Here is a 14,556-nt window from a genome sequence, read left to right on the forward strand (position 1 = left end):
ACCACCCCGCAGTTGCCACTAGCCCGCGTTGGGGTCCGGGTCGCCTGGCACCCGCTAGCCCCGCTGCCTAATGCGTCGCGGAAATTAACCGTAATATTATTTTATTGTGAGATGATTGTGAGATGATGCTGTTGACAGTAATGCGATGTGAAGAGTGTGGCTTTTATTATAGCGCAGGAGACTTCCGAAGCGCCGACCGCAGCAGCTTCTATGCTAGCGGCGACCTTGCAGCCAGACTCGTCGCCCGGAACCGTTGCCGAAAGCTAGCGACATAAGCAGGAATGCTTTGTCGCTGCTCGTGTATAGCTTCTTATAGCAAGGATGTCTTGTCTTATGAGATTTGTACATCTTACCAAGCAGCGCTGTGGTGAAGTGTGTCTCCGGTTGTGGGTGGAGCTTGGGTAGAGCGGCGCTTCGATTCTTGCCGCTTCGTGTGTCCCTGCTTGCAGTGGGGCGGCAGTTCCCAAGCGGCGACCGGTGCAGCGCGCCGACCAAGTTTTCGCGCATGTGTCGCCTGCTTAACGCAACGCAACAAACCCAAACGACGCAACAATAAATAGCCACAAAGCTGGATAGCGGCAGTAGCAACATGCTCGGCGCTCGTCGAACCGCTCTCGGCCGTGCTAAATCTAAAGCTGAGAGCGAACTTTCGAGATGCGGCGTGCAAAGTAACCACAAAAGTCTGGAATAACTTGGAGTCGGTCAGGCCCTACTACTACTACTTGCGCCATCTACCGGCAGTGGCGGCGACAGGGAGCGTAACTGAATGGGAAGGGGTACAAAAAAAATCGTACAACGTGAACAAAAGTACCTACAAAAAATGCTTCGGGGATTTGTGTAATATGCACTTAGCTGAGGAATGTGCCGAAGTTTCAGTCCTGTGCTATTAATACACGAGCTTCTCAGCGCGTTTGAATATTATACGATGGCTGCACATACCAAAATCAAACCACAGGTAATGACTAAATGTACCCAGCGGTGCGTTACAAATATTAAAAAAAAAGGTTTTAACGTTACAATATTCAAACAAAAAAGTTAAAAACTTACCGTTTTCGCGATGACTCTCTTGACGGAGTGGTACATCAGTTGCTTCTGGCATAAAGGGGAGGCTGCAGTTGCTGGGTGTGGACGAATGGTATTCAGCATCTCGATGGTACTGTATTTATAGTACGCCAGCGAACAACCTAGCATAAAAACAGCGTAAAGGATTCGGGATCACGTGCAAGGCTCACGTGCTTTCCCTTTTGTCCCAAGACGCCTCCCGGAAACTAAACATCGCGAAAGAATTCCTTTTTTTTGTTGGAATTTTGCTTTACCTTCCGACGAAACCGGTTGTGTAAACCAAAGCATTGTCACTTTCTTTACAGCGGGGAGAGACCTATCCCTGGGGTAAACAGCGTGACGTCAAAGGGGAAAAGCCCGATGAGCAGAATCGCCAAGTTTTTCTTCTAAACTGGCTTTGCACGTGACGAGCACCTGCTACCCATCCATGTCAAAACGCGCATTCCAGCCGCCTGAGTCGAAGCGACAAAGGCGGCTACGGGAAAAGCCAGATACCTATGTGTCCCCCTCATTCCCAGCCCATGTTCCTTCAGCTGGCTGCCGACGCCATTTATTATTCGCCATTTTTTTTCTACTTTATTGCCGTGCTCCCTGTTTTCCTCTTTTTTTTATTTTGGTGCGTCTCTGTCAGGAACTCTGTCAGGCGCGTCAGTCCTATACTAGTACTGTCGAATGTGGGCGAGTAATTCTCACTATCCAAGCGGCTTTGCCTCCCCAAATCTCTCGCGGCGCACAGAAGAAGGCAGCTGGTCGGCCCGACGATTAAGTATCGCTGTTTAGTTATTGCGGCGATAAACTCATCCCCATGGCATAAAGTGGAGATGTGCTACTACCGGCGCATTTCGCGAGTGACTTTGGGAATTGGATCCTTTTAAAGACTTTGTATCTATTAAATAATTTTGAAGACTTGGTTAACTTTCGATGTTTACAGCCTTCAATTTATAGTTCATTAATAGTCTTTTAAATGTACTTTATCACGGATATAATGTCCGCCTTGGCGCACAATCCACCTGCACGGACCACGACGATGCATCTTTTACGGCTTTTAAAAGAAAAATCTGTATACATTAGAAAAAAAAAACACGCGCTATTTGCTGCAGTCAACACGATATTAATGAACGTCCGTCACGTCTGCAGCTTGGCAGCGCTCATAACAAGGCACAAAACAAAGAAAAAATTCAATATACACGCAAAAAATTTTGAAAAGAGTATGATACAAGCAAGAACGCGAAGTCAGCTTCTCATAACGAGATGAAGGGTAAATGCTTACCCATGTATTCTCTCTAAAGAGGCTATCTGTTTAGTTATTTTTTTTTTTTGTTAAAAGATTTCAAGAGTGAGTTAAGAACGAATTCTCACAAGCGAGACACTATCCTAAAATCGGGTCGCAAACACTCACTGATAGCAGTGCATTGACAAGGAATCACCGTTCGAAGTCTTTACTTTATTGATATGGTATCGCCGCCGGCAACTAATACAGCAAACGGTTTCATCACTTTTGCAGGAGCATAATAGTATGAATGCAAGCATGCAAATACTGAGAGAGTAGTTCTACCATCCTTCCGTTCCGCAACCAAGCGTGCTAACGACTACGCTACTTCCTGCCAGCGCATATGTAGTTCTGCTTGTCTAGGACGCTGGAGAGTGTTTGCAGAAGGGCGTCGAATCAGATGGATGCCTCCCAAATGCCCTGCAGTGTCTCCAGCCTTTAAGATTCACAAGCAATTGTGTACTTAATTAACATCTTAACCCCACATCAGTGACACAAGCAGCAACACCGCGCTAAAGGCTTTCGCCTCACCGCACTTTAGTTCAACAAAGTGCACCCTGAATTTTTTTTTCTGGTTCTAACGTAATAATTCTTTGCAGCCTGAGACTGCGATGCAAATGTTACATTTGCGCAGGTAAGAAGCGTATTACACTCCGCGTATTCTGTATAGCAACGCTGTGTCCATTTTCGGGAGGTTACGTTGCTGCATGTCCCAATTTTATCCACAGATTCCCTTCTGAAACTATGCTGCAAATGTACAAACTGCATGCAGTGGGAGACCGAGACAGGCAACCATAGAGGGATATAAAGTTGGAACCCGACGCATGGCGTTGCAGCGCTTCTAATATTGTCGCAACACTGAAGTCAGTGTTCTGAATAACTGTCCGGCCCGATTACGATGTACAAGAGCTGTATTACACAAAACATGGTGAGGACGGTTAGTCTTTTCTTTTGCTTCGGGCTAGTCTGGTTTGGTTTATTGGGTTTTAACGTCCCAAAACGACTCAGGCTATAAGGAACGCTGTAGTGAAGGACTCCGGAAATTTCGAGCACCTGGGGTTCTTGAACGTGCACTGACATCGCACAGTACACGGGCCTCTAGAATTTCGCCTCGATCGAAATTCGATCGCCGCGGCCGGGATCGAACCCGCGTCTTTCGGGCCAGCAGCCGAGCGCCATAACCACTTAGCCACCGCAGCGACTCTTCGGGCTAGGATAATTTAACAAACAAGCGCAAAATATGGTACAGGGATTTGTTTGATAACTACGTAACAGAACCAAGAAACAATCCTACTCATGCTCTGTGCAGCTTGTTGGGAGAGCAGTGGTGGTGGTTTCAATGTACATGCGGGATTACCCTTACTGTGGTCTGTCGGCAATTGCTCCATCTGAGCCCCTTAATTTAAACAATGTGTTTCTGCCACTGTCCCGCAAAGCCATTGTTGGCCACTCTGTTAATGAACGCTGAGGGTACACGATGAGAGAGACGGTGTCCAAGAGAACGTTCAGTCTCCTCAGATTACACAGGAGTGTTTCACTACGGTCACACAAAAAAAAAAAACCTGGAGTGCGCCGCTATCCGTGGTTTCACCAGTTGATGTTAGATACGCTAAGTTCTGGACACGAAGTCCTGTATTTATTTATTTATTTATTTATTTATTTATTTACTTACTTACTTATTTACCCAATCCTGCAGACCTCTTGCTTGGGTGAAAGCAGGAAGGGCACAAAGATATAACATACAAGGGCAATAAGTCAGTAACAAAAGCATGCACGACAAATAAAACTGAAGAATATCTCTATACAGTAACTAAAATACATCATCAAAGGCCTTCAGAAAGTCAACAGCGGATATCACTCTCTCAGGGAGAGCATTGCAGTCAGTAACCGTCCTCGGAAAAAAAAGAAAGAAAATTTATAGCCGTTACTTTTCGCGAAATATAGCGCTGAACTATAGTCGTGCTGATGAGGAGTTCGACGTGTTTCTGAAAACTGTACATGGCATTACGCCGATAAAAGAGCTGGTTCACTGATCCGCCACAAAGATAGGCGATAGCAATTACACAACCAAGACGGCATCTTGCAACTAACTCCCCAAATGATTGTTGAGATTGGCCTTTTGGACGCTTCCATTGCGTTCGCCCAAAACAATATCTTCTACAAGCATCTGACATCCCTGCATTCGGCGTCCTTGATTTTTTATTTTTATACATATTAATTTAGCTTCTAATCACGAGCCTAAATCCAGGAGTTCACTAAGGTGGCACTTTGGGCTAGTTGTAATGCAGCGAAAAGATACGGCGCCGGTGAGACATGACACACTGTATCTCTGCGTCCTGCTTCTGCTGGGATGTATCTCTTCTCTACCTTACAACTCGTCAAAAAGAACCACGCGTTTTCACTCCACACAGCGTCCCTATCGAACGGCCTCAACAAGCCCTTCAGCCATCTTGCCTTTTCCGTCCCCTCTTTCTCTTCTAACTGGGCGCCTTTCTCAATATCCTGCTACGAGAACATGCGTTCCTCAGGCGCAGCGAAGGCTTCACGCCGCACTGATAGTTTTTTTTTTCGCCCACAAAGCCCTACTTGCTCCTTCCTCCTCCTACAGTGTGGAATCCGAACAATGGTTAACCACCCAACCCAACCCCGAAGTTTTGCGCCCTCCCGTCTGCCTGCGTGTGGCTATGCGAGGCAGGAAAGGGGAAAAGAAAAGAGAAAGAAGGAGTTCAGGGTGAAGCGGCCCGTGGTGGCAGTTTGCCGAACTAAACGGCCATGTCCCTGAAAGCTGGGCTTGACTGCCTGGGTGCGATCAATCGGGATAAATCTGGTCGCATCTTGCGTCACAACGCGGTAAAGCCGCGGGCCCGTGGCATTGAGCATGAACAAATAAACATTTCAAAGCTTTGCGGCACGGAAGTACGTGCAGGAGACATAGCAAAAAATTCCAGATGACTGCGGTAACCCGCATTGGAGAAATGCGAAAGCATTGACGCCTCCTCGGCACTCGTCGCCTCTATTTGCTCCTCTTTGCCTGTATTGCGCTTATCTGCCTGCGAATTTGTGCACTTCGTCAAATTCCCACCGCGCTTCCTTCCAAACTTTCCAATTTGGCGCCGTGCGTTGGTTCCGCCCACACTTTCGGTCACGTGGCACTACACTTTCGGTGTTTCAAATTTGGCGCCACCTTTACTCTGGCCGCGGCAAATTTTCGCAAATTTTTTGCTCTAATTAATTAACTATTCATCCGATCATTACCAAAGGTTTTGCGCCGCATCCTCACATCATCCTCCTTCGATTATAATACTGTTTAGACATTCTCTCTTTCTAGTTCCCCACAATGCCTGCGGGCAGTTTTTGATGACACGAAACCGCCGACATAGCCTAGTAAAGAGGGCGGTCAGCTACTGATCCGGAGTAGGGCTCCTCGATGCCAGCGCCGGGTGGAGACAACTTAAGCGACGCCGCCATATTGAATCACAACTTGCCTCTCCCATGTACCGCGAAATGCTCTACTGGTAGCCCAGTGTAGCTCTCGCTGCTAAAGGCCGTTCAAGTTAGAGCACTTTGAAGCACGCCGAGAGCATGAACTGCGCCGTTACAAACTCTAGCGCCGCTGATCCCGTGAGGTTCAATAAGGCGGCGCCGCTTAAGTTGTCTCCACCCCGGCGGCGCTGGCATCGAGGAACCCTAACCCGGAGTACCCGGGTTCGAACCCTATCTCGACGGCCGCGTTGCGATGGAGGCGAAACGCAAAGGCGCCCGTGTTCTGCGCGATGTCAGTGCACGTTAAAGATCACCAGGTGGTCGAAATTATACCGGAGCCCTCCACTGCGGCACATCTTTCTTCCTTTTGTCTTTCACTCTCCCCTTTATCCCTTCCCTTAGGGCGCGGTTCAGGTGTCCGCCGTTATATGCGACAGATACCGCACCATTTCCTTTCCCCAAAAACCAATTATGTTATTAGCCTAGTGTAGATCCCGCTACAAGAACTGTCGGCAGGGCGGGTCTTTACGAGGAACGGAATAAAGCAGGGTTATTTTTACGCAGACGCGACAGGTGGCGTTGAGCGCACCGTTAGCGTTTTCTTCTCTACCTGGGGGCTCTCGCGTTCGATGGCTGAACCCAAGGACGCGGGGTGGAATTACGACCGCGGCGGTAAAGGCGATACTAAAAAAATGGCAGCCAATTTGCATAGTTATTCAAATACGAGGTGCGGCACTGCTTGAGGGATCGCGAGTCTCCCCAGCGTCCCGTTAAACTTCGCTACGCGTCCCTCACTGCATGAGTCGATTTGAGACGTTAAACCGCAATAAACGGGCCTAAAGCAAGAAAGCAGCCCCTTGATGTGTCACCCAACAAACCCATCGCCAAGAATGCGGTGGGGTGGTATTGGCTGTGAGCAAACACCAATCCTCAAGCCCCAGGCTCCACTACAGTGCTGGGCAGCCGCCTGCCTCAGAGCTCACACGGTGTTGGGGTTTGAAGGCGCGGGCTCCTTTCCCATGCCATGCACCTTAGAAAGCCGAGCACCAGGCCGGGAATGGCATGTACCCATTTAGTATGACCGGTGGGTAACCGGCGGCAGTGGGAGCCGAACCCACCACCTCCCGAAGCCGAGGCGGGTGCTCTACCACGAGGCCACGGCTGCGGTGGGAGATAGGGCCTCAGGGTTCGTATTTTGTATCTACCATTAAAAAAAAAGAAGCGAAGAAGAAATCGACAGGGACACAGAGAAAAGAACAGAAATACTTAGTTGCGTCTCAGTGTAGTTCCTTTTTAACTGCTAACAGAACCCAGCTATACGTCATTTTGATTTTACTCGCACATTTTGATGCTGGTACGACAGATGGCACTCACTAGTGGCGCATCCTGTAAAGGGCTTCACCCTACAGTGGAAAGCAGCGGGGCTGATTTATCCAAGGCGTTGGGGTTTAGGGACAGTGTAGGGAAAGCAGGTTTTAAGCGGGTAGAAGTAACCAACCGAAGGTTATCTGATTGGTGGCTAAAATCAAGACAAGAGTAAAATTTCGTACGTCATGGCTAGGTGGCTTGAGCTACCGCTCGATTTAAAGGGTTCAGCCGTATCCATCCATCCATCCATCCATCCATCCATCCATCCATCCATCCATCCATCCATCCATCCATCCATCAATTCATCCATCCATCCATCCATTCACAGAACAGCAATAATTAGTTGCGTCTCAGCGTATTTCTTTTTAACTGCAAACAGAACAGCCCAGCTCTATGTCATCTTGATTTTACTCCCACATTTTGATGCTGGCACGACAGATGGCGCTCACTTGTTACAGATGAGGGTATTCGACTAGAAGGGGATGAAGCAATAAAACACATAGGAACAAGGATGACGGAAAAATTTTCAGCAAAGCACGTGGTACATAATTTATCGAAGGAGGATAGACCGGTTACAGCAATATCTTCACTTGAGCAAGGAGAGTGGGAAAGGGCAGAGAAGAAGGTCCCTAGTGGCACATCAACAGGACCAGATGGTATCCCGAATATGTTGATAAAGAAGTTAGGACCAAAATCCAAGTAAACATTAATACAGGTAGTGAAGAAAATGATAGTGGATGAGAAAGTTCCCGATGAATGGCGATTAAGTAGAATGAACATGATATATAAGGGAAAGGGGGACAAAGCAGACGTAAGTAACTATCGCCCCATAACAGTGACATCTGTGGTTTACAGGGTGGTGATGCAAATTATAAAGGATAGACTGCAGGCTTGGGTGGAGAACGAGGGGGTGTTAGGGGAACTACAGAATGGGTTCCGGAAACAAAGGAGGTTGGAGGACAATCCATTTTCATTGACACAGTGTATAGAAATTGCGGAAAAGGAACATAGGCCCTTATTGCTAGCATTTCTGGATATTAGGGGAGCCTATGACAACGTTACTCAGGAGCATTTGTGGGACATATTGGGCACATTGGATGTGGAAAATGGAGTAATTAATCTTTTAAAAGATATATATAGAGGTAACAGAGTGCTCATAAAATGGGAAAAAATGTATCAGGGCCTGTAGAGATACAGCGGGGGCTTAGACAAGGATGTCCTCTGTCCCCTTTGTTGTTCATGTTGTACCTGCAAGGTTTGGAGGCCAAGCTAGAGGGGAGCGGACTAGGTTTCAACCTATCTTTTTTCAAGCAAGGGGAATTGATTAAACAGACATTACCGGGACTAATATATGCGGACGATATAGTGATAATGGCTGACAACAAGGAAGACCTGCAGAAGTTGTTAGACATATGCAGTACAGAGGGAGATAGATTAGGCTTCAAGTATAGTAAGGAAAAATCTGCAGTCATGACATTTAATGAAGAGGGCGGCGAGCATAGAATACAGGAATTCGTGCTAGAAGTAGTGAATGAGTACAAGTATCTTGGGGTGCGGATAAATAACAGTGTTGAGTATCTGACAGAGCATGAAAAATATGTAATGAATAAAGCTAGTAGGAATGCAGCTGTCATGAAAAATAGGGCACTGTGGAATTACAATAGGCATGAGGTGGTAAGAGGAATCTGGAAAGGGGTGATTGTCCCTAGCCTGACCTTCGGGAATGCGGTCCTGTGTATGAGGCCGGATGTTCAAGCAAGGCTGGAAATTAGGCAACGGGGAGTAGGGAGGTTAGCTTTGGGAGCACATGGCAATACACCAAATCAGGGGGTACAGGGTGATATGGGATGGGCGTCTTTCGAGAGCAGAGAGGCTAGCAGTAAGATAGCATTTGAGGAACGATTGAGAAGGATGGAGGAAAAGCGGTGGGCTAGGAAAGTTTTCAGATACCTGTATATAAAGAATGTTGTCACGAAATGGAGAAAGCGAACTAGAAAATTGACAAGCAAATATCTGGACAGCAGTAAGGGGGCAAATCAGCAATTATCGGTTAAGAAAAAGGTTAAAGGAACAGAGAGAGCTTTGTGGAAAACAGGGATGCTGACGAAATCGGCACTAGAAACATACCGGACCTTTAAACAGGAAATTGTCAAAGAAAATATCTATGGTAATTGTAGGGGAAGTTCTTTGTTGTTTGAGGCCAGGACTGGAGTTTTGCGGACTAAGACGTATAGAGTCAGGTACCAGGAGATAGACACTTTGTGCATTGCGTGCGGAGAGGAGGAGGAAACAGCTGAACACTTGATACTTTTCTGTAAAGGGCTTCACCCTACAGTGGAAGGCAGCGGGGCTGACTTACCCAAGGCATTGGGGTTTAGGGATAGTGAAGGGAAAGTGGATTTTAAGAGGTTAGAAGTAACCAAGCGAAGGTTATCTGATTGGTGGCTAAAAGCAAGACAGGAGTAAAATTTCACAAGACATGGCTAGGTGGCTTGAGCCACCGCCCGATGTAAAGGGTTCAGCCGTATCCATCCATCCATCCTACTATAGGTTGCCTTGATTAGGGCGGCGCTGGCATCGAAACACCCTGGCGTATCCGTAGGGACTCTAGCGCATTCTATGTTCTCTTCTTCGATGATTGGTTGATTGATTGCTCTATTGCTCCAAAGGACGGTCATTTTCGAGCTCTTCATGGTTGACACCAGTGGTTGGCATCTCTAGCCCAGGACGCCACCGGCTTCTGAAAAAATTGCTTTTGGGAAAACGAATACAGGTTCCTCGGTGGGCCCCTCCGTCGCGCCATGAGGGAACGATTGAAAGGAGATTGCAAAGAAGGAAGGAGGCACCGCAGTGCAGTAAAAAAAAATTAATGTGGATTAGCTCAGCTAAAATATACTAATCGAAAGATGTCGGCGTTCGCTGTGTTCATTGGCGTTGGAGTGTACAACGTTCTAGACGGTGATGGCTTTGAGGAAAGGAAGGACGCATAACTGGCTCCCAGGATATGCCGATGCCTCATTCATGCTTTGATACATGTGGCGGTGGCGAGAGAGAGATGTGGCCTGAATGCATTAGCACTGACAGAGTTGTGGCTGACATGCGGCACTGCAGCAATAGCTAGGCCGCAGCGTTCATTTGGCGATCGATCTCTCGCGATCAACCATTAACTGCATGCCACCTCCCAGACTGGCAGGGAGGCCACTGCCTATCCATTGTGCGGAACGCAATCAAAGCAGGCTTTTGCAGTTGGACACCAAGGCCACATGCATGAAAGCGAGATTCAGGTCTCTACTAACCCACGGGGCCGGTTGTGCGCCTTTCCTTTCGTGAAAATGAACGGCATTTGCAAAGTTGTCAACGCCAATTAACTCTACTTGTTTTGTTTCGTTTCTGAGAAAAGGAAATGTCACAACAACCGTCTCACATATCTCGGTGGACACCCGAACCGGGCCGTAAAGGAGGGAGATTGAAATTAATAATTATCATTGGTTTTTGGGGAAAAGAAAGGGAGAAAAATTGGTTTTAAGCAAAGGAAATGACGCCTGTCTCACAATTCTCGCTGGACACCCGTAACGCGGCGTACCGCGCCGTACTAAGGATACGCCAGTGTGCCTCGACTCCCGCGCCGCGCTAATCAAGGCACCTTATAGGATGGATGGATGGATGGATGGATGGATGGATGGATGGATGGATGGATGGATGGATGGATGGATGGATGGATGGATGGATGGATGGATGGATGGATGGATGGATGGATGGATGGATGGATGGATGGATGGATAGATGGATGGATGGATGGATGGATGGATGGATGGATGGATGGCTGGATGGATGGATGGATGGATGGATGGATGGATACGGCTGAAACCTTTAAATCGGGCCGGTGGCTCAAGCCACCTAGCCATGATGTACGAAATTTTACTCTTGTCTTGATTTTAGCCACCAATCAGATAACCTTCGCTTGGTTACTTCTACCCGCCTAAAACCTACTTTCCCTACATCGTCCCTAAACCCCAACGCCTTGGATAAATCAGCCCCGCTGCTTTCCACTGCAGTTGAAGCCCTTTACAGGATGCGCCACTAGTGAGCGCCATCTGTCGTACCAGCATCAAAATGTGCGAGTAAAATCAAAATGACGTATAGCTGGGTTCTGTTAGCAGTGAAAAAGGAACTACACTGAGACGCAACTAAGTATTTCTGTTCTGTTCTCTGTGTCCCTGTCGATTTCTTCTTCGCTTCTTTTTTTTTAATGGTAGATACAAAATACGAACCCTGAGGCCCTAGCTCCCACCGCAGCCGTGGCCTCGTGGTAGAGCACCCGCCTCTGGCTTCGGGAGGTGGTGGGTTCGACTCCCACTGCCGCCGGTTACCCACCGGTTATACTTAATGGGCACATGCCATTCCCGGCCTGGTGCTCGGCTTTCTAAGGTGTATGGCATGGGAAAGGAGCCTGCGCCTTAAACTCCTTTTTTGCTTCTTGTCACGGCTTTAGGCCCGTTTATGGCGGTTTAACGTCTCAAGTCGACTCAGGCAGTGAGGGGCGCCGTAGCGAAGTTTGGCGGGAGACTCGCGATCCCTCAAGCAGTGCCGCACTTCGTATTTGAATAACTATATCGCCAGTACCGCCGCGGTCGTAATTCCACCCCGCGTCCTTGGGTCCAGCCATCGAACGCGAGAGCCACCAGGTAGAGAAGAAGAAAACGCTAACGGTGCGCTCAACGCCACCTGTCGCGTCTGCGTAAAAATAACCCTGCTTTATTCCGTTCCCCGTAACGACCCGCCCTGTTGACAGTTCTTGTAGCGGGAGATACACTAGGCTAATAATAATAATAATTGGTTTTGGGGGAAAGGAAATGGCACAGTATCTGCCTCATACATCGTTGGACACCTGAACCGCGTCGTAAGGGAAGGGATAAGGAAGGCAGTGAAAGAAAAGAAATAAGATGTGCCGCAGTAGAGGGCTCCGGAATAATTTCGACCACCTGGGGATCTTTAACGTGCACTGACATCGCACAGCACGCGTGTGCCTTTTGCGTTTCGCCTCCATCGAAACGCGGCCGTCGAGATCGGGATCGAACCCGGGAACTCCGGGTCGGTAGCCGAGCGCCCTAACCACTGAGTCACCGCAGCGTGGCCTTGGTACGCTATTTGGTCCGAAAAATATTTGCTTTTGAATCGAAATACTAAACGGCGTCTTAAGAGAATGCAGGAGTGGACGCGTTCATGCACATACGACGATAGGGTGTGGGGCAGCTATTGGTGCCGCTTATTTGCTTCTGGTTAGGAGAAAAATCCTCTGTGTTTTCCGTGCCTTCAAACTTTTTCGTGCTTTTATTGGCTCTGATAAAATAAGTTTGCGCGTGGCAAAAGGAAAAAAGGTAAAATGGTTTTAATTGAAGCTTCTTCTTTCAAGGGCGTAGGGTTCGGTCGAAATACCGAACCAGGGCGCCTTGTTGTCCTTGTGATGATGGCTTCGAGAAAACTGCGCTGAGGAAGTCTGAGTGGAAAGCGGTGCGAACAAGTAATTGAAAGATTTACCTACGGGTGTAGAAACAGCTCCTTTGTTGCGCGTGTCGTGCAATGTTTGCGTGCCTTGTTTGTAGGAATAATAATAATACAATAATTGGTTTTGGGGGAAAGGAAATGGCGCATTATCTGCCTCATGTATCGTTGGACAACTGAACCGCGCCGTAAGGGGAGGGATAAAGGAGGTAATAAAAGAAGAAAGAGGTGCCGTAGTGGAGGGCTTCAGAATAATACTGACCACCTGGGGATCTTTAACGTGCATTGACATCGCGCAGCACACTGGCGCCTTAGCGTTTCGCCTCCATCGAAACGCAGCCGCCGCGATCGGGTTCGAACCTGGGTACTCCGGATCCAGGACCGCAAGGATTGATTGACCTTGTGTGTCTGAGAGAAAGCAACCAGTCTAGGAAGCATCGATACAACTGCGTGTTACTTTACTGATCATCGGGCAGTGTTTTATCTCTGTCAAAACAATTGAATAAATAAACAATGCGTCTCACCGAATACTTCTTCAATGCTTAAAATTTTAGTCACAACAAAAAACTCGACAACATGCGTAACCAGCGGAGAACTAAAGCTCTCGTTGCGTATATCCTGGCATAGCTGAGCTAAGCCACTGCCAATTTTTCTATGCTATGTTATTATTTTTACTGCACAGCATCTGTGGTGCCTCTTTCCTTCTTTGCAGTCTCCCTTCAATCTTTCCCTTACGGTGCGACTGAGGGGTCCACCGACCCGGGTTCGAACCCAACCGCGGGGGCCGCGTATCGATGGACTGACTGATTGAAAAACTTTATGTAGATGTAGTGGGCGTCTGTATCACAACGTTTGACATGCATGCAGAGAAGGAGAGTCCAGCCGCTGCTAAACGGTGGTATAGACAAGAGAAGATTAACTCTTCCGATTCTTAGGTTGTCACCTGGCTGTTGCCTTGAACCAAATAAGAACGCTGGACTCTGTGTGGACGTAAAACAAGGTATCACCGCTGTCAGACACCTACCTTCGATCGCGGTGAATAATGTTCGGCTTCTGGAAATTGGCATTATCGTCCAATGAGTCTACGTGGCACTGGGAACATCTGTCAAGCAGACGATTGATGTGGTTTCCACGTGTATACCAGCCTACTGCACGGTTTCACAGTTGCGTGTGACTTTGGGTGATTTCAACAGGAAGCACTTAGTCAGTGTATAAAAGAATAGTTTGACTTTAATTTAGCTTCGGACCCTCACGTCCAGACTACAAAGGGGAACTACTATAAAGCTTGTATACTAAAGAGGCTCTACCAAATCTAAATACTATGTCGACAAAAACTGAGACCACTGCATGCTACTTCACAGATCATCGGACAGTCTTCGTCTCTGTCAAGCAAAATGAATAAAAGATGTGCATACCCAAAGTGTCCATTGCTAAACATACAGCGACCACAACAAGCTCAGCCAGGGAAACGTATCTCCCGCTACGTATATCCTGGCGTAGCCGAGCTATGCCACTGCGAACTTTTCTCCGTCGGGAGATGCACGCGTATTGCGCCCCGAAAAGCGCCCGCTGCCAAAGAACAGAGAACGGAGGACAGTTTTATTTCATATTGAAATATACCAGGTGTTCCAGCTAAACAAGTCTCCGACTGAGCATTGTGTTTGCACTGGGCGTGCGATATACGATTAGTGAATTTTTATCTGGGGCGCTGAAGTAGCACCACTGTTATGTGTTTGGATTTCTCGCGCTATATTTTATAGCTTGAAGAAAAAATTACTAGGACGGTACCTTATTGCGAACAAGACGGTAATGTTTAAAAAGCTATCTAATCAGTCTAAATTAATGCATCCGCTGTGCAGTGCGAAAAAGAA

Source organism: Amblyomma americanum, chromosome 1 (assembly GCF_052857255.1).
Source record: "Amblyomma americanum isolate KBUSLIRL-KWMA chromosome 1, ASM5285725v1, whole genome shotgun sequence".
NCBI classification, from domain to species: Eukaryota; Metazoa; Arthropoda; class Arachnida; order Ixodida; family Ixodidae; genus Amblyomma; species Amblyomma americanum.